At 49.9% G+C, this 20,686-nt stretch overlaps 1 protein-coding gene across 7 annotated transcripts in view; it reads left to right on the top strand.

Annotated features, from left to right (window-relative positions):
- The window catches only part of CTIF (cap binding complex dependent translation initiation factor), a 333,504-nt gene that overhangs the window by 155,121 nt on the left and 157,697 nt on the right, over nucleotides 1-20,686 (top strand). The window lies entirely within an intron of this gene.

Genomic DNA, 20,686 nt, shown 5'->3' with positions numbered 1-20,686 from the left:
GGGAAACAGGAAGAAGGTTGGAAGACTGAGCTCTGTGTGCTTGTCAAGAGGAGCAACGGGAGCAGATGGTGTCGTGTGGGAGTCGGGGATAAAGCGATCTGTCCTCAGAGTTCAGGCAGGAGAACTGGCGTGCGGCTGAGGCCCTGGACAGGTTGTGTAGAGAGGATAAAGCGGGTGCAGGATGTACCTGAATGCCAGTACATAGATTTTTTTCTTTGCTGTTGTTCAAAGAACTCTAGGAGGAGACACACACACACACACACACACACAGACACACACACACACACACCAAGCTTACCAACCAGGAGATAGGCAGAGTGAGCAGAGTATAAGCCCCCAGCCAGTCGTCTGAGGGGCCTGGGAAAATCTCTGCTTGGATTCAGACCTTACAAAGATTCAGACCCTACACAAGAGCCACCAGGGCAAAAGTGCTCTGGGACTCAAGGATAAGGCTCTATTGTCCTCCCCCGCTTAGGATTCCAGCCACACCCTGCCTAGTTTTGTATTTGCCCCTTCCTGGTGGGAAAGACTCTTCCTCAGCAAGCCTCCAGAGCCCTGGGAGCAGGGCTCTTGTCCGACACCACCTCTGAGACAGCACTGGTACACGGTTGGAGGTCCGTCAATCACAGAACCAGAGAATCGTTGCTGAAATTGCCAGAACAAATGTGAAGCCGACTGTGTGCAAAGGTGAGCCTGAAAGCAGCCTCTTCAAATTGCCCTTAAGAACTTGTAAGGCACCAGGTCGTTGCTGGCAGCTCTGTCTCTGCAGCCGCCTGAGTCCCGCTGTCCTTTGCCATTACTAAGAAATGTGGCCCCCACCCCCAGTGGTAGCCCAGTCCCAGAAGGTCTCATGTAAAGTACAAGCTGTCCTTGCCTTTTGCCAATTCACATTTCAACAATCCACGCATTCTGCAGTTCCTGAAAACCGCTTGTGTAGAACTTCTGGTAGCTTTAATCTCCTTACTTGGGAGTTCCTGCTCATTTCTGGAAATGTTTAAATAAGCAAGTCTACCCTTAAGGAAAGTCAAGACAGCTTTTCCAGCATAATACATTGCATCCTAGTGATAAAGAGGTAGAAACCTAAGAGCTTAGTCTGGTTGAGGCAAGGCCAGTCTGTGCACGGTTTTGTCAGCTGCTCCTGCTCTCAAGAACACTAAGGCCTGAAGGGCAAGGGCTCTGTGTGCATCCTTATTATCTGCAAGTGCTCCTTTTCCAGCAGATCACCTGCAAGGATTCCTCCTACCGACACGCTGTCACCTCAGCCCCTGATGTGGAGGATAAAGCTGGGTATACTTGCGATGGGGCTGGTGAAGAAGAGAGGGTCAGATGAGGGCAGGCTCAGGTATAGGGGTGCCAAGGATGGGTACCTAGACCAGCCAGAGAGAACATAGGAGACTTAGCTGTCTCACCATGGTGCCCAGGGTAAGGAGCAGCCAGCATTGGATGGAGGAACAAAGAGATGAAATGTCCTTCGTGCATGTATCTTGAAAAGCACCTAGTCGCCATTCTAAACCATCCTAAACATGTCCTTCTAAACGAGGAAGGCAAGGCTCCCAGTGGGGAAGTGCTGGGCCGGAGGCCACACAGCTCACTCAGCCACTGATTTGGGGCCCAGGGTCCCTTGGTCGCTGCTCTTCCCACACATCCTGCAGTTTCTTTTATAATGAATCTGAATGATTGGTCCTTGTACAAGGCTCACAGGACATCTGTTTAATAATGTATTCTAGAATTTCCTAGAGATCAGCATCAAGTAGGTGTCTTTGAAAAGGCTTCATCACTAAAGCATCTGCATAGAAAATGTTCCGTAGAGAGGAAAGAGGGGGAGAAAAAGAAAGGAATGACAATCAGAGCTGCCTCTCTGTCTCTGCGCACACTCCCCTCTCCCATCCAAGTGAGAACTGCAAGGCCACATAAGCTGCTAATGGCCAGAGGCTCCCGGGGCCCCACTCCTCAGCCCCGCCGTGCCAGAGCACAGAGAGGTGAGGGCTCTCCTGAAAGACGCGGTGGTGTTTGGGGGCCTTCAGACACACCCTGGAGGAGGAGGACTGCCACAGCATCTGGGCACCCCGCACTGGCAGTTGTGCCCTGTCCTCATTGGTCTCTGTTCTGCATACTGGGCTGTGTGTCAGGCCTGTGGCTTCCTTTTTTGTCCTTGAAGAAGGCCACTAGCCACATGGCAACTTTTTGCAAATTAGAAAGAGGTGCCCCTTCCTCAGCACAGCCTCTGTCTGATATTGTCATAAAAATGAGTCAAATCTATGAGGACAGTGCGGCCGAGTCACCTCCTGGGGTTGCTCAAAGCATGTAGAAGCAGCAGCCTGGCCTCATTTCAAGCGGATTTCACATGCAGCAGCTTGAATTGAATGCCTGGGTCACTAAGTCATTTTCTAGAAGGCCAAACTTTTGAGTTGAGAACCTTTCAGCTACAGAGAACCCTCGGCTGAAGGGTAATGTCTTACAGCCAAGAAGGCAGGTTTCCTCCATTCTATTTCTTCAGGAGGATGGAGTCACAAGGTCATAGGAGGGCCGACCTGAAAGGAGCCTTCATGGTTGTCCATATAACACAGGCCCTTTCAGTCTGCACTGAGCCAAACTCAAGCCCCAGGCCAGCGCGGATGAGCTGAAATCTCAAGGTTGTTGTGAGTCAGAGGTCACTATGCACAGGAGAGAGATTCCTGCTGTCCAGGAGGGGCTAAGTGCAAAGGTGACTTTCAGGAAAGAAAAGGTCACTACCTTCCCCTGCCACAGTTAACTCTCTGGGCAGTGGGTCCTGGGCATGAGGCACTTTTAAAGCTCCTTGAGTGAATCTGGCTTGCAGTCATGGCTGAGCCCCTCTGCCCTAAGGTATTAAAGATTTATTCCATTTCCCCAATCTGTGAGATACTTACATCATAGAAAAATAAGCAGTTAGCCAGGACTTGATCCTAACTTATAAAACATTAGTTCAGTAGCTTCTGTCATCTTGAAATTAATCACTCCCAGCCTTATTTTCTCCCTGTCCTATAAGAATGTAGGGTTCCTCAGAGCAGGGTTCATGTCTTCTTTGCCATTGTGTTTCTTACAGGTGACGCTCTATCCCCCATCTCCACCCCGCCCCATCCTTCACCAAAACTCATCAATTTCATTCTAAATCTTATTTTATTTGGGAGTTTACAGACTCTCCTTCCATCCCCTATGGCTTCCCTAACTCCTCTGCTAGTCCTCCTTGCCCCTTAGCTGTTGTGACAGCCCCTTACCAGTCTGCCCTGAGTTTGGTTTAAATCCCCTAAATCCAATCACCTCTAGCATGACCTACAAAGTGCACACATCTAGCTAGTTTCCTGATTTGCTCAAGCCTGTCCTTGCCTTCCATCACATGGAAGACAAGCTCCTGTCATGCACGGTCATCCCAAGCCAGCCCCTGCATTTCCTTCCAACCCTGCATCCCACATTTTCCCTATCTTGCACCCCATGTAACAGCAGCACACTGGACTAGCTGTGGAGCCCTGAGTACAGAAGGGCCAGGTCTGTCTTCTCCTGGCTGATCCATCGTGACCTGGCTCGGGGGTTGGCTGTGGAAAGTAGTCCACAAACACTTAAGGAACACTCTCACAGCAGCCCTGGCACACCCTGCAACATGCACAGGACCCGGAAGGCATCCTCCCAGAGCCGGAACACAGGAGTCTGCCCCACTCCACCTCTTCCAAGCTGCATGGACTTGACCAAGCACCTTTACTTCCCCGTTTTCTCCTATCTAGGATGGAGATAATAAAACCTCCTCCCTGCAAACCACCATCTCAGAAGGCTGTAGTGAGAATCAAGCAAGACAATAATGGAGAAACTTCTCTGAAAACAGTGAAGCACCAGTCAAATCTAAGGGCTTCTGAGAGGGCAGCAGTAAATAGGTATTGTACACGGCAGCTCCTGGGGCCCACTGGGAGCCACTCACCACGAGCGTGGTGCACGTGCCTGCGAGCAGGGCAGACGGAGTGGCTGCAACACGGGCTTCTTCCTTCGGTATTTTTATAAAGGGAATTGAGCGAAGGAAATGTCTTGGAATAGACAATCTTCCTAAACTCCCCCAAAATAACTTCAGTGGAAACAATTGTGGTAACGTCCACTCTGCCGGCATTGTTTCAGTCCACTGTAGTATGGGAAAAGTCTCCCGGCATTTCCAACTCAACTGGGAATCCACTTGACTTCCAGAGGTCTAGAAACAAAGGGATTGTGCCCAAGGGCCACTCTGGGTGTTCGTGGCCCTCTGGTGCCGAAGACAATTCCAGGGCCTGTGTATAGCTTACTCTTCCTCTCTCCCTCCCTTTGGGAGACATATTTGCTGAAGGGCTTTGTATTTTCCCATAGATAACTTTGTAGGGGTCGTTACCAAAATAGTTTGTTAGAATACACTTGAGATTTTAGATTTCCCTCCGGTCAGTCACACAGCCCAGTGTCCCAGATTCGAGGCCTCCCAATGCTCAGTGACTCTTTGCCACCTGCACCAGATAGAATCAGTCCTCTGCTGAAAGGTCTTTCCTTCTTCCTTTCTCTACCTGGGAACAGGTGCTCATGTCCCCAAGCCTTGTCTGGTCTTCCTGTCTCCCCACTGCATCTCTTGTGAGTCTGTCCTCCTCAAAGAAATTGTCCAAGCATCTTTGCTCACTCCTGTCTCCCATCTCCCCTTTCCCTCTCCCTCCCAGACCCAAGTGGTCACACCAGCTCTCCCCTGGCCTTAGACAGAGTCTGAAGCCCTGGAATGTTTCTTCACTCCCTCATCTATTCTTATCCTCCACTGCCCCTCACTTGCTGCCCGTATTCCAGAACAATCCTATTTACCTGGCATTTTATCCTTTTCTTCTTTTTGAGACAGAGTCTTGCTCTGTCACCCAGGCTAGAGCACAGTGGTGTGATTTTGGCTCATGGCAACGTCTGTCTCCCGGGTTCAGGCAATACTCGTGCTTCAGCCTCCCGAGTAGCTAGATTACAGGTGTGTGCCACCACGCCCAGCTAATTTTTATATCTTTTGGTAGAGACAGGGTTTTGCCATGTTGGCCAGGCTGATCTCAAACTTCTGACCTCAGATTTTATCCTTTTCAAAAACTTGAGCTTGTTAATTGTCTCACTAAATGAGACTTGAGTTTTTATCTTTGTAAAACAAAACAAAAAACCCTTGCTCGACTCAACTGGGAATCTACTTGACTTCTAGAGGTCTGGAAACAAAGGGATTGTGCCCAAGGGCCACTCTGGGTGTTCATGGCCCACAAAAAAAAAACAAAAAACACCCTTACTCCTATTTCTGGCTCACCATACATGAAGATCAGTTTCCTTCTTGCCTGGATCTTGTCCTCCCCACCTCTCTGCCTCTAATTCTCCCATCCCTCAAAATCTCTCTCACTTCCCCCTTTTTGTAAGAAGTGTTTCCTAACCATTCTGCTGGGACATTCTAGAATCTTTCCTTTCTCAGAACATGGTACCCTGCCTCATCACTTCTCAGACTTTAATGTGCATATGAATAGCATGCGGATCTGGCGAACGTGCAGCTTCTGATTCAGGAGGACTGGGGTAGGCCTGAACTTCTGCATCTCCAGCCAGCTCCCAGGTGATGCCAACGCTGCTGGTCCACAGACCACACTTTGAGTAGCGGAACCCTACAACAGTGGTTCCCACATTTTGCTGCACAATGGGCTCATGTGGGGGGGTGGGTTGAAAGAGACTGGTGCTAGTCTTCCATCCCTAGAGACTCTGATGTTTTTAGCATGGAGCTTGACCCAGGCATTGGGATTTTAAAATCTCCCCAGGTCATTATACCATGCAGTGTGGGAACCACTGCCTTATTGCATAAAGTGAATATGGCTAAGCCTATTATTATTTCATCTGTGCTTACCTTGTCTCCCGTGATAGACTACAGTCCTCTCTAAGGCAGGACTTGGTCAACATTTTGTTTTGAGCATTGATAGATGAACCAACTGATTGGATATTAGGCCCTTACGTGCTTTGCTGATGATGAATCGGTGTTAATGAGCATATATGTGTTGCCATAGAGAAATGTACTAGATATCAAGAGGGAAATAAAAATGGATCTTGGCAGACCATGGTGAAATCTACCCGGTGTCAGCATCAGCGGAGGGTGGCCCAGGCTGTCCTGTGTGGCAGGCTCCAAGGGCTCTGGGCATGTTTTTGGCCCTTTCCCACCCGCAAGAGGAAAAAGAAATTCTACCTCTCTGGCTTGCTTATTCTAAAAATACTCACTTTTTCTCCTTTTGGTCTGAGGCAGTGGTTCTTGACCACATTGTAGACTCACCTGGGGAGCTTTTAACATCTTTGATGCCCAGGCTGCACCCAGACCAAATGCATGAGAGTCTCTGGAGTGGGACCTGGGCATCGAGATGTTTTAAATGTCCCCAGGGGCTGTCACTGAGCAGCCAGGGCTGAGAGCCACCAACCTCAGGTAAATATAACCCCTTTATCCTCATCTCAGGTGGACTGAATTTGTCAAGTCCTTCTATGAAGGACTGGGGAGAGAGTGTGAGGAAGCTGGGTACCTATCCAAGGCAGAAAACCAGCACTGAGTAGAGGGAAGGGCCCAGGGGGAAAGACACTGCTGCCAAATGCACCACGTCTCCAACACGTCTCCAGTGCAAGGGTCTGTCGGCCATGATCCACACGTGAAGTGCAGCCCTCCATTGGTTTTTATAAGTAAAGCTTTATTGGAACACAGCCACACTTCTATAGCTGTTTTTGCCATACAACTGCAGAGCTGAGTCATTGTGACAAAGACCTTATGGCCTGCAAAGCCTAAAATATTTAGTATTTGACTCTTTACAGGAAATCTGCTGACCCCTGCTCTAGAGGGTTGACCCTGCATAGACTCCCTAACTGCAGTTTATGCGTTGGTGCCTATGCGGGGAATTTTTAAAACTACATTTTGGACTTTGTGTAAATTTTTAGTTGCTCTTAAAACAGAGCAGTGTCCTGGTGGCTGTGCTGACAATAAGTTCTGGTTGGCTCCCCTCACTCAGCTGTTGGGGTGGCAGGTGCTGCTGCACCCACCCTCTGGTCCCAAGCACTCTCTTTGGTTGCCCCAGGGTGCCCGGCAGATGTTACTGTTTTCTGTGCGGGCTGTGAGGTGAGGGCTTGGGAAGCCCCACATCAAAACCTAATAGATGTAAGAAGTTAGACACTCTGGCTAGGAATGGATGCCATTCCTGCCCAAGGACAATGGATTCAGGTGAGGAGGGCTGCAGGAGGCAGAGGCTCTGGAGACAGAGAGCAGGCAGGGGATGAGAGCTGCCCTCAGTCAGAGCCACAGGAACCCTGGCAGTGGAGGATGGCCAGGAAGCACCTAAAGACTGAGCTTCAATATCCTGAGTCCAGGTTCTCAAATTCTCCCCCATTCCTTCTTGAGCCACCGCTGTGCCCCTGAAAGTAGGTCAGATCACTGTCTGCTACAGAGCCATGGTGGGAATGAGACACCAACTGCGTCAGCAGGGCCACTATTGCTTAGTGAGCCTGCTGGCCAGAACCAATAGCTGCCCAATTTAAGACAACCCGTAAAGACCTTTTTATGTGGTGCAGACTCTTTAATGCCCTGCATCCACACAACAAAAGCTTAGCGCTGCTTTCTGGGAATGGAACAAGTAATTGAATTTCTGAAATGATAAATTTCACTAGTCAGAGAGAATGGTACAACCGGTATCCTTAAAGTATCTGGATTCTCTTATAAAATTAACAAGTTGGAGTCGATTGTCTAATTTACTAAAGATATTTGGAACAGGACTTATAATTTCCTAGTATGCTTAAAATACAGTTCCATACAGAGATTTTTCTGCATGCAAGCAGCTTTTTAGGAACTCATCTTTGTCCATCTAATCTTTCTTACTAATTGGGAACCTCTATAAGACCTTATCCTTTGTCATTTCCGCAAGTTCCTCATGCTTTTTAATTTTTGACCACACACTTGTCAGGGAGATCTATTATCTTCTTCTGGTACTGATCAGATTGACATGAAGCAGCACAGCTATTAGTGTCTGAATTTGGAAGAAGGGAGAGGGAAGAAGTGAGGTGCTCTGGCACAACCCGGTTACAGCAACCCTGTAAGTGTATGCATTCAATGCTGGAATTGTTTACAGAGTGAGTGCCCACCACAAGTGGGGCTAACCCTTTCTGTAGCTTGTTTAAAGCCACATTCATCATTCATTCATTCATTTGTTCACTCCATCAATCAGCATTTGTTGAGTACCTGCTATGTGACATTGCTGTGCAGAGTCATTATAATGGGATCTGGGGGTCTATTGCCAGAGAAAGGGAACTCACGCACACACTTCTGGATGGGTACTTGCTGCCGTCAGTGCTGGGTCTCATGACTGATGCTCTTATGAGCATTCCGTTATGGTTCGATCCTGAGCCTCATGGGAATAGGCTTTGATGTTAGAGAACTGAGATGCCACCCTAGTTCCATTGCTTACTTGCTGCATTTCTTTAGACATGCTGTTTAGTCTATCCAACCCTCCTTTTCCTCATTTGTAGAGAATGGATAATCGTAGTACCTACATCTCAGGGCTATTCTGAGGTTTCGATTAGTTACTGTATCAGAAACTTTTCACTCAGTGCCTGCCTCCATACATTATAGCCCGTTGCTGTCATTATGATAGCTCATAATCCATGTAGACATCATTTGGCTCCTTCCATGGCGAGGAGACTTTCTGAACACCTTCCAGGAAACTGGCATTGCTCACTCAGGAGAAGGGAGCATATTTATTGGGCAGGACTGGAGGGGAAGGAAAGAGTTCGCAGGGAACTTCCTGCCATTGTTGGGCTGGCTCCTCCGCATATGACTCGGCTCAAGGATGCCCAAGCCAGGTCCTGCTGTCTCCTTTTTATCTTCTTGCCACTCTGAGGTATCCTAGGAGGAACTAGTAGAACCTTTTGAAAAGAGCCAAGGAGTGTCACAGATCTGGCAGGTTTCGTGCAAGGGCCCAAGCCACCTCCCACCAGATATTCCCCCTCTTCACTTCTTCCCCAGCTGTCAGTCTCATCAGCATCTGCAACGTGTAAGATGCAATTCTAGAGGTGAAGCTTAGGGCTCTGACGTGGGGCAGGGCACTTAGGAGTCCCTGGAGTCCCCTAGTCTTTGCCTAGGCTATGGGCCCAGCTGTGATCCAGAGTTTACTTTCACCTCCAGCCCTTTCACATCAGTAGACAGCACAAATCTAGGGCAGCGAGCCTGTGTCTTCTATAACCCAGTAGAGGCCATTGGGTGGGACCCCCCTGTTGGTGCTGACTGGGGTCACAGTTTGGGCTGGCCTACCTCCTTGGACCCTGCTGCCCATCCATCGCAGGGTGGAACTCCTGGTCTCACCATCCCGGCCTGTGTTACTTTGTGTGACCCCTGCCAGACGTATTGCTCTCTTTTTGGGTACCAACTACCCTCCTAGTCTGTCTGGCTTGAGCTCTCAGGACCTAGAATCCACTTGGACCCTTCTCTTTGCAAGCTGGTCTGGCTTGAACATTTCCCATTTGGGTTCAGCAAACATGTAATCCAGAACTGGCCAGGTGTGTTTCTATCTGTCATCTCCTTTGGTTTTCAGCATCTCATTTAATTCCTACAATGAAAGGTAGGTATTAGTCTCTCCATTTTCAGGCAGAGGAAACTGAGGCTTAGAGAGGATAAATGAGCAGTATGGGTGCCTGGCCAATGTACCTGCTGCCTTGCTGTCCCAGAAGTGAGATACTTGTTACACACAGGGGACCTGTGGAGCTAAATAGTGGGCCTAAGCATTTGTGGTGTGTTGTCACCGTGCAGCCAGTGAATGGCCACCTTGGTCCTTGGAGAGCTTACAGTTTCACTGAATCCTGGGGGACCCAGGTCTTTGTTAACTTTTCCTTTTAACTGAAGGAGAGCTAGCAATCACTAAGCACTGAGCCTTATGGTTAGAGGACATCAAGGATCCTGGCCTCTTGCAGAGCAAGAGATATTGCCTGGTTAAAGGCCACAGACCCCTGGGCCTCTGGGTCACCCGTGAATGCTCTTGGTCCACAGTGGATCCAGTAAGAATGGCCCAACTCTGGCCTGTCAGGACAGTGGTCATCTTAACTTTTTATACAACAAGCAATTATGGAGGCCCACGGTATCTAAGGCACTGTGCCAGACACTGTGGGGCCTACAGAAGTGAAGGAAGCATGGCTCCTGAGCTCCTGAAAGTTTGTAGCTTGTTTGGGGAGGCAAGCATTTAAGTAACTATCTAGACCATTCAGACAGCGGGATGGAGTACTAGGAAGTTTGTCCAGTGTGCTGTGTGAGCAGATGGATTCCTTCTTATGGGAACTGGGATCAGCTTTGCATGGCAGGGGCATTTGTGCTAATGGCAAAGGCTGGACAGCATTTTAGGGATAAACAGAAGTGGGAAGACGTTCCAGGCTGGAGACAAAGCCTGGAAGGAGGAGTGTGTGTTCAGGGATGAGATGGCAGGTGCACAGGGAAAGGGAGGCCCAGATGGTCCTTAAAGATCAGCGGCTGACCATTCTCCAGTCTAACTCCAAATGCCAGGGCAGGAACCCGGGTATCCTGGCCCCCAGCCCAGTGCTCCTTCTGCTGCATTGCTGTAAATAGAAGTTTAAAGTGGTTCTCAAGGCCAGAGGGGATTGGGGGGCAGTGGCTGAAGCTTTTCCTCTGGATGGGCTGCTCCTGAGAGATGACATGTGAGGGGGTAGTGAGAACCTAAGGGATCACCTCTTCCTGATAAGCCAGAAAGCACCTCCCCTGTTGGGAGGCTGTGATGCAGCCGGAAATAGTGATCATGCCATTGCTTCCTAGCCCTTGAGTCCATCACCCCAGCCCTGCAGTCCTGCAGTCCTGAAGCACAGGATCTGATCCCCTGAGCCTGGCTCGTGCACTCTGGCCTTCCAGGTCAAGCGTGGGGTATGACCAGAGCCAGGAACCATGTGGCCCTGCAGGGCAACTCTCTACTCCTGCCTCCTGAAAGTCAACTCGGTGGAAAACGTAGCCATCATTAAAAAAAAAAAAAAAAAGCAAACTCCCCTCTGAAAACCCTATGGACAAAGGGAGCACTTGAAGGGAACACCAAGTACAGAAGGGGAAAATGACAAAATGCTGCTTTCCTGGCCTCTGCTGCTGGGCAGCTGGGTGATTCAGCTGCAGGGGCTGCCCTCCTGGAACCTGTCGCAGGAGACGCCCCAGCTGCATGCCAAGCTAGGAGGGCCCAGCAGCTGGCATGGGACTCGCTTCCGTCCTGGGGAGGCAACTATGTATTTATCTTATTTTTAGAGACTGAGTCTCCTTATGTTGCCCCGGCTGGTCTTGAACTCCTGGGTTCCAGTGATTCTCCTACCTCGGCCTCCCAAAGTGCTGGGATTACAGGCATGAGCCACTGTGTACAGCCTAATTCTCTATTTTTAAATTTACTGGTTTATGAAATTTGAAATGTTGGGCACTACTGATTTAGGTCTACTACTTTATTTAAAGAAACTCTAAGCTTCACATATTGAAGACTAAACAGAATAGGAATACCCTATTTGTTTTCTCTCAGCCTTGAATCTTTCCCAGTCTTTTCAACCTGGTCATTCTGGTCTGGCTCACATGTCCCTTTCTTAGGGAGGACTCTTCTGAATGCCTAATCTAAAGCGTTATCCCCTTCCTATGGTTTGGTTTGGTTTGGTTTTGAGCACACTTGTTTCTGTTTGAATGACCTTGGTGTTTTTAGCTGCAGGCTGGGGACTGTCATTTCCCCCTGGTAGAGTGGAAGTTCTTCTCTGTGGTCTAGGTCACTGTGGCATCCCCAGCACCCAGTACAGCCCCTGGCAGCACATAAACCTCAGCAGAAATGTGTTGCCTGAACGAATGAAAGCACGGATTGGCTTCCTGGAGGAGGACCCACGTTTCAACCCACTGTCCCTCCAGCACCAAGGCTGAGCTGCCCCCGCTGGTTCTGGGTCAGACCTGAGGAGAGAGGTCCTCTCTTCCCCACTCTTCTTATTTGTGCTGTGGCTAGCTTCTTAGATACCCCCAAGCCTCCTGGTGCCCGACGGCCCCAGCAGGCTCGTCAGACTCTGTGTCTCAGTCGAGTTTCTTGGCTGCCGAGACCGAAATCTTCAGGGCCTTTGAGTAACGTTCTGCCCTTAAGCAGGTTCACAGACTGGCTGGTCCTCTGGGAGACAGGCCCCTCCCTGGCTCTTCAGAGCCTCCTTGCAGCTTCCCCTCTTCTAGCTCTCTGACTTGCCTGGAGTCCTGTGATGAGATGAGGGGAGGGATTGGGAAGTGCCAGTGTGGGGCTGGGACTGGGGCTGGGGCTGGGGCTGGAGCTGGGTGGTGCATGTCTGTGTGGAGGAAGCTGAGGTTGCAGGGACTGCTTTGGCCCGAGAGTGTCCTGGACACGGCCTGGGAGCTCAGCAGGTGGTTAGTTGATTGGCACAGGTATGACCACATTCTAGGATGGTTTTGGGGTTTGGGCAGCTGCTTCCCAGCAGGTGCACAAAGACCACAGATGCAAGTGCTTAGGAAGCCTCAGGTTGGAGGCCTTCCTAGCCCGGGGGGCTCCACATGCAGCGGGGCATTCTTGAGCTGGGCTGTCGACATGCCATACATGCCCAGTCATCTCATTTAACCCTCGTAACGGTCCTCTGATGTGCATGTGCTTCTTTATTACCGCCATTTTTTAGGTGAGAAAACTAGAAACATAAATAAGGTAGGCATTGCTGCCAGCTCCTGTGGTAAGTGGCAGTGACAGCATCTAGCCAAACCGTTTGATGCCTGATCTCTGCTCAGGCCACCTGGATCTGCATTGCTGAAAACCCCCAGCTATCACATTCCACGTGAGCACACTCCACGCTGGCTCGGCAGATACCGAGAAGCAGGTCCTGCTGCTCTCGCCTTCACTGTGGCCTCCTTATCCATGCTGATATGACTTGGCTGTGTCCCCACCCAGATTTCACTTTGAATTATAATAATTGCCATGTGTCAAGGGCTGGGCCAGGTGGAGATAATTGAAGGGAGATGGTTTAAGATGGTTTCCTCCATGCTGTTCTCATGGTAGTGAGTAAGTTTCATGAGATGTGATGGTTTTATAAAGGGGAGTTCCCCTGTACATGCTCTCTTTCCTGCCACCATGTAAGATTTGACTTTGTTCCTCCTTTGCCTTCTGCCATAATTATGAGGCCTCCCCAGCCATGTGGAACTGTGAGTCCATTAAACCTCTTTTGTTTATAAATTACCCAGTCTCAACTATGTCTCTATTAGCAGCATGAGAATAGGCTAATACACATGCCTGTGGCCTCTCCAGCCAGCTCTGACCTACCAGAGCAGACGGCGGGACAGTGATGAACCTGTTCATTCACGTGAGGCCTTGGAGGCTTTCCCTCGGCACAGCAGGGTACACCTCAGAATCTTAGCACGGCTGCGCGGGTGGTTTAGGCAGGGGCTCCCTCCCTGCTGCCCACAGATGCCCCTGCCCTGTGCGAACGTGACTACTGCTAGTTTGTATAATGAGCTGCAGCAGAGTGTGCTCAGAAGAAGCAGAGCAGAGCCGCTCAAGCGTGGACCGTGCCTCTCTCGCTCTAACCTCAGAGCCTCTGTTCACTTCGAAGGGTGGCCCCGGGCATCCCTTCCTCCACAGTTCCTTGGACCTTGGATGTTCTTCCATTGTGACTCCACTCAATTTGTGTGTCCAGCTTCCCCAGGGGCCTATGCCCCTCTTGGAGACAGAGGTGGAGTCTTGTTTTCCTGTGTCTGTGCATACAGCATGCTCACAGGGCACCGTGGGCATCCTCTGAGGGTTTGTTGAGCATCACTCCTGTTCTACAGTTGGTTGATGCTTCAGTTCTATGATGGTCTTTGAACCTCCTCGAGCACATAAAATTCTTCACAATGTTGCCCACTTCTCAACAGTTGTCATTTCTCCCTTGGAGGCCAGAACGCGAACATTGCTTTGCCTTCTCTTGAGCTTGCTCTATAGAGTTTTTGAGGCTCTGGGTCTTATCTGTGCCATAGACACACCACTTCGTGAGGGGCCAGGACACAGGCCATATGTGTCTCATCATGCCCAGGTGGTTTTTTCAGGGTCTGCAGAACAGAAACTCTCATTCCTCAGGGCCCTTCGTACCTCTCACATTTCTTGGGCCTCTTTCTGCCCCTGGTCTGCAGCAGCTTGAAGGCGTTGCCATTTTCAGTTCAGAAGTGTGTCTGGGACCCTTAATGGATATCCATTATCCAGGGAGTGGAGCACGTCAGTCCACTCCAGTTCCATTCACTTGTGACCATCCCGTGTCAATGAGCAGCATGAACGCCGTGAGCCTAAGTGGTCTGTGTTCAAGTCTTTCCTGGGTTCATGACCTGGAGAAGGCCCGTAGCCTTTTGGTCCCATTTGGTCTTCGACACAGAGAGTCACAGTCATCCTCCAGTGCCTCCGTCCCCCAACCACACATGGAGACACGGCCTCCCTTCACTGCACTGTGCTGGCTGCAGAATGGAAGCCTGACAATGGTAGTTGAAGAAGTGGCATTTTACTAATTGTTTCCTGTACATTTTACCCTCTATAATGTGGAAACAATCTTCTAACACTTTCCTGTTGGTCCCGAGTCCCTGTTCTTTGTATCAGTGTCCTCACCTATTTTATCTGTTTATTCAGAAATTAATAAGTAAATGTCATTTGTATTTGACATTGCCTGGTAGATTCCTCCTGACATGGCCACCCGTGGAGGGCAATAAGGGAGGGGCCATTTCTGCTTTCCATGACTTCCTGGATATAACTTCTTATATCAGCCCACTGATACCTAAAGTTGTATCATGTTAAATTATTTAGGACTTTCTTGGTTGCAAGTGACAGAAACCCAACTCAAAGTATTTTAAACGTAAAAAGAATGTATTGGCTCATGAAATCAAAGAAAGTCTTAATAGTGTGGCAAAGGAGGTAGGAAGAGCAAATATTTTCATCCTCATTTTACACAAGAGAGAGGAGAGGGCAGAATGGGATATTAAAAGAATGGTCCATGGTGATCCAGGCTTAGCGACAGCCAGGACCCGGGTCACCCAAAGGTTGTGTGCAGTTTATTACTCAGGACTCTTTAGACTGTTACAATAAGAAACCCCGTTGGAAGGAAAAGGGGGAGAGGGGTGGTTATTGCCTTGGAGCATTCAAGGAAGTCTTGCCCATTCCAGCGACACAGCCTCTGGAACCGCACTGCTGTACAGATGAAAATCACCTGGATATAGGGTGCATGTCATAGGCTCTCAACCACAAGGCTACCCTGGGCAAAATATTCACGTGCACTTTTGGGGGTCGTGGAATCCACTGAAACCTGTCTGGGGTTCCTGAGTGAAGCCCTTCTTCTAGAGAAATGTCTAGCTCATTGTGTAGCTAGCCTCTGGATAGTATTGAGAGCAGAGCTTTTCAGAATGGGTAGAGTTTTAGGTTCACGCCCCAGGGCACCGACGTGTGGCAGGTGGAGGCAGGACGTGTGGGGTGCCAGGGCTCAGCAGCAGCTTCCAGAAATTCCATGTTTACTTTTATTGTCTATGATTTTATATTAGAACTTCAGCTAAGGTATTGTTTTTAAAAGGCTCTCTGCTGATTAAAAAATAATAAATTAAAAGAAAAGTTAGAAAACCACAAATTTAAGCATGGGTGAGCCTGCCCACCCCCGACTTTCCTTTCTGAAACAGGTCAACTTCTCTGAATAGCTGTGCAGCCTAGAGATTCCAGGAATTTTAGAAACATTACCTATTTATTTCTACTTGGACGTGACCCACACATCCTGCCCACGTGGAGAGAGACCTTGGTAGGATAACTTCTTAGAAAAAAAAAAAAAACACATGAAAAACCATGACCCCCAGCAGGAGGAAGCCTCTGCTGTTAAGACAAGCTTATTGTCAGAGGAGCTGTGCTTGGGATTTTTATGGTCCTTTAATCAAGTGCTGTGGTTCCTTTGTATTGTTCACCCTTGGGATGTCTCCCCAGGTTGGGGCTAGAGACGATGGGAGTCTGCAAAGTCCTGAGCTAGCAGGGTCTGGATTTGGCCTGAGGATCTGCCTTACCTCCATGGGGCTCATGCTCTCTGGGTGTGCCCAGGGAGTGACAGAAACCTGATGTAATCAATATAGAAGCTTGTGAAGAAGAGGAGGGGGGCTGTAGCTTCCAAGAGGCCAAGGCAGAGTAGATATCCAGGCACTGTGGGGGCAGACAGGTGATCAGCTGGGAGGGAGCAGGGTTGGAGCTGCAGGGTGTGCCTGGTGAAGAGCCTGGTGTGCCCACCTCCTGCCTGGGACTTCCCACCCCTTCCCTGGCCTGGGCTAGGATCCCCACCACTGCACGGCCGCACCACTTCCTTGCAAAGACAAGCGTTTAGTGTAGTTGTTTTTAACAAAGCAGGAGGAAGACTTTCTTGTGTCTGTATAATGCTTTCTTCCTTTTCAAAAAGCTGCTGTGTGGGAGACAGAAAGATAATAGACCTAGAGATAGTTAGGCTTGGATGATTTCTATCGGACCTAGGTTTGTGGTCAGGGGTCAGAGGTCAAAGATCATGAGACTGTCAGGAAGATTTTCCTTGAAGGTTAAGTGAGCATTGGATTCTATGAAAGTGAAGGCCATGGAATTGAGCTCTGCAGGCCACTTCAAAACCTCACTGAGGCAGGGGCAGCAGCCAGGGGACTCCCCCTCCACCACCACCACCACTCCCCAGCCTGTGGAGTGAAGGGCAGGGTGGGCTTGGTGGCCAGGAATACCCCTTTCTGGAGAGGAGAAGGGAGGCTAGCAGGTGAGCCTGCCAAAAGGGCTGTGGCCAGGGTCATCTCTGGGGTTACAGCAAGGACATGCCAGGCAGACACAGGAGGCTGTCTGAACCAGTGCCTGCCAGACACCAGTTCTTCCACCTCTGGGCCTGGGGGGAAGCGTAGTGGTCACTGGGAGGGACTGCCTGTCTCTGAGTACAGAAATGAGGCTGGACAGGGAGGGACTTGCTCTTGTCCACTCCCTCTCGCTTCTAGAGGCCTGGGGAGCATGGCGGAGCACCACGGGGTCTATGGTAGGACGGGAGAGAGCTCTCTGATTCTCCCCGGGGGGTTGGCCTCCCATCTCTGCCCTGGTACTGTAGGCCATGTCACATCACCATTGGGACCATGTGCCTCAGAGATGGAAGACACAGGCTTCCTGCTAACTGGTTGGGCCTCTGTGGGCAACTTCTTTGACCTCACTAAGCCTTCTCTTCCTCTTCCATAAAAATGGGCTGGATATACAGTGGAATTACCTGGTGAGCATTCAACATATACAAATTCAAATCTCAAATTCAAATGCAAAATTTGGCAAAGGAAACATACTCAGAAAAATATCTCTTCCCAGCCTGGGTGATTTTGCCCACCACTCCACCTGGGTTAATTTCCCGGGGCCGCCATAACAAAGGACCACAAACTGGGTGACTTAGAATGGAAACTTCTTGCCTCACTGTTCTGAAAGCAGAATTCCAACATCAAGGTGTCGGCAGGGCCACACCCGCCCTAAGATGCTAGGGAAGGACCATCGCTCCCTTCCAGCTTCTAGTAGCCCCTCAGCTTCTTGCAGTGTCCCCCCAGTCCTCACGCGGCCTTGTTTTTACAAGGACATCAGTCATATCGGCCCAGGGCCCCACACATGCACACTCCAGTGTGTCCTCATCCTAACTTAATTAAACCTGCAGTAGCCCTCTTTCCCAATCAGGCCATTCAGAGGAACCAGGGCTGTAGACTTCAGCATAAGAATTTGGAGATCACACTTCAACCCATGACATCACCCAGAGGACCCTTGGCTGGGGAAGGAGGAAGCATGGGAGGGAGGCACAGGCCCCTCAGGGTGGGCACATCTCGGCCCCATGTGAGGACTGGCTAGAGACAACAATTTTTACACCAGAGGCCCCTAAGTGCGTGCCGACCACCTCGCCCAGCAGGCAGTGGTGGAGACAAGAGCGTTTTCCAGCCTCTGAAGGAATCGGGCTATGCTGGACAACTGGTAACTCCACTGTGGTCTCCAGGGAAGCAGGTTCATCCTTCAGGGAGGGTGGGGTAATGGGGATGTCCATGGGCACAGCCCGACCCATTGCTGATGGCAACAGCAGTGCATCATCTCATAGTCTGGAGGCATTGGCCAGGCCGCGCCCCTTCTTCTGAGGCTTTAGGGGAGGAGCCTTCTGCACTTCTTCCCAGCTTCCCGTGGCTGCCAGCAACCCTTGGCCCTCCTGGGCTTGTGTCTGCCTCACTCCAAACACTGCCTCCATCTTCACATGGCCTTCTTCCCTCTGTGTCTCCTCCATCTCTCTGTGTTCAAATTTACTTCTTCCTATAAGGATACCCATCATTGGATTTAGGGCCCACCCATCATTGGATTTAAGACTTACTTCATCATAACTTGATTATATCTGCAAAGATCCTATTTTCAAATAAAGTCACATTCACAGGTACACGGGGTTAGGACTCCAACCAGTCTTTCTGCGGAACACAATTCTACCTCCTGCGGAGGGTGAGGAGGACTTTACAGATGGGGTCACACCAGGCACTGTGGTCAGGAGCACCAGCAACAGCCCTTGGAACACCAGGGCTTCACCTCTGCCCAGGGGCCCAGCCCAACTCCCAGCACTCAGCCCATGATGCTGCCGTCATTGGCCTGCCGGGCTGAGGTTGTGGCATGCCCTCTTCTCCTCTCTTGTGCCTTGTCAAATGCCTTAGAGCTCCGCTCAACTGTCACCCACCTGACAGAACCTTCCCTGACCCTTCTCCCAAGAAGAAGTCCTCGGTCCTTCCTCTGGGATGCCAGAGGCGCCCGTTCAACTTCAACTATCGCACATGGCACGTATCAGCTTCTTCGTTTGTGTTCCCTTGAGCTCCCCTAGCCCTGAGACAGGGTCTTACTCTCCTGATATTCTCCATCCGGTGCACTGTTGCATGGCGGGCCTCCTGCATTTGTCGAGTGAGAGAGAGCCAAGGGTGGATGGATGGAGGCATGGGTAGGTAGATGGATGTCAAGTGTTACCTGAACAGAGAGGTCCTCCCTGACCCCTCCACCCCTCCCTCTCTCATCCCCTTGCCCTGTTGTGTTTTGCTCCATAGCAAAATATAGTCCTTTATCATATGATATACTTTGTTGCCTCTCTCCTTTCATTAGAATGTGTGCTCTGTAAGAACAAGCATATTGCCTTTCTATTTCAGTATTGTACCCACAGTGCCTGAAACAACAATATTTATGAGATTGCAGGTGCATGGAGGGATGGGGGGATGGAGGCATAGATGGGTGGGTGGCTGGGAGCCTGTTGCCTAGGGGAGGCGTGTCACTCCTATCACAGTGTCAGCTGGTCACAGAGCCACCCGGCACACATGCTTTCTGCTCACTGTTTGTTTTGCCCTCCCTCCCCATCCCCTCACCTCTAGATTCAAGAATTATTATTTTTTTATGGCTGTCATCACAGGGCAAGGCCTTGCACTCCCAGCCTAGGATTATTAACTATCTGGGGTCATGTTCTGGGGCCAGAGCTCTGCTGGGCCTGCCCTTAATCCCTTGGAAATACCCACCACACTGGGTTGTGAGATACCAGCCTCAGCCTGCCCTGGAATGGGCTGATTTTACATAACATGTTTTTGCAACCAGAGCAGTAACATGCCGCCCCTCAGTGTCATGTCCTCCACAAGCACTGACCTCAGGACAGGAGTGTGTGTGCACGTGTGTGTTCCACGTGTACTCTGCCGGCGCTGCATGTGGAAGGAGTATTAGCTTCCCTCCATCCCTGGAGAGGCTTTGTTTATGTAATCTACTTGTCTCTCAGGCCCATTTAGTTACCGGAAGTGGTCAGATGTTAGACAGATGGGGAACTGCAGCCAGGTCTCAGAGCTCTGGGGAGAATGGTTCTCATGCAGAGAGGTTGGGGAAAAGCAAGCAGGGCCTGGTGGGTAGTCCCAGTGTGCTACAGAGGCACATCCGACTCAGGTAGACCAGACAGCCAAAAAGCTAGCTGGGAGACCCAAAGGCTGGTTCTCTCATGTGGGGAATGCAGGAGGTGGAGGGGGGATACTCGTACCTGGACTGATGTCTACATGGGGCCCTTTCAAAGCACATAGTGGAAGGATTTGTTGAGCAAAGAATTAAAGCAAAGTCCACTGTATGTGATTTTAAAGGATACATTTCCCATTTGCCACTCAAGGGATCTATCCTTTCTCAAAAGCAAGGAGGGGGTCTTTGGTCTAAAGCCAGAATACTATCTCCCCTGACCAGGCCACCAGAAGCAACAACTTATACTTTTTCCAGATTTCAGGAACCTACTGGTCCTTCCTGTCATTGGGTGCCACTTGTCTTGGACATGCCACCTTTTCCAGCCCTATCTTAACAGATAACATTCTAGGGCAGCTGTTTCCTTGAGATTAACTTGTGGGGGGCACTTTTCATTTTGATTGATCTTCTCTTCTCCTCCTCCTTCTTTTCCTTGTCCTCCTCCTCTTCTTCTTCTTCTTTCCCTTCTCCTCCTCTTCTTTGTCCTTTCTTCCTCCTCCTCCTTCTCCTCTTCCTCACTCTCCTTTTTTGTTCCTCTGAACACATGCCATTCCCTCTACCTGGAATATACCGCCCCCAGATATTTTTTACCTTTTTAATTGAGATATAATTTACATACCATGATATTCACCCTTTCATAGTATACAACTCAGTGGTTTTTAGTGTATTCACAAGGTTGTGCAACCATCACTACTAAT

This window comes from Symphalangus syndactylus, chromosome 1 (assembly GCF_028878055.3).
Source record: "Symphalangus syndactylus isolate Jambi chromosome 1, NHGRI_mSymSyn1-v2.1_pri, whole genome shotgun sequence".
Classification (NCBI taxonomy): Eukaryota; Metazoa; Chordata; class Mammalia; order Primates; family Hylobatidae; genus Symphalangus; species Symphalangus syndactylus.
The sequence above is the reverse complement of the archived record's forward strand: the minus strand, read 5'-3'. Positions and strand labels throughout refer to the sequence as shown.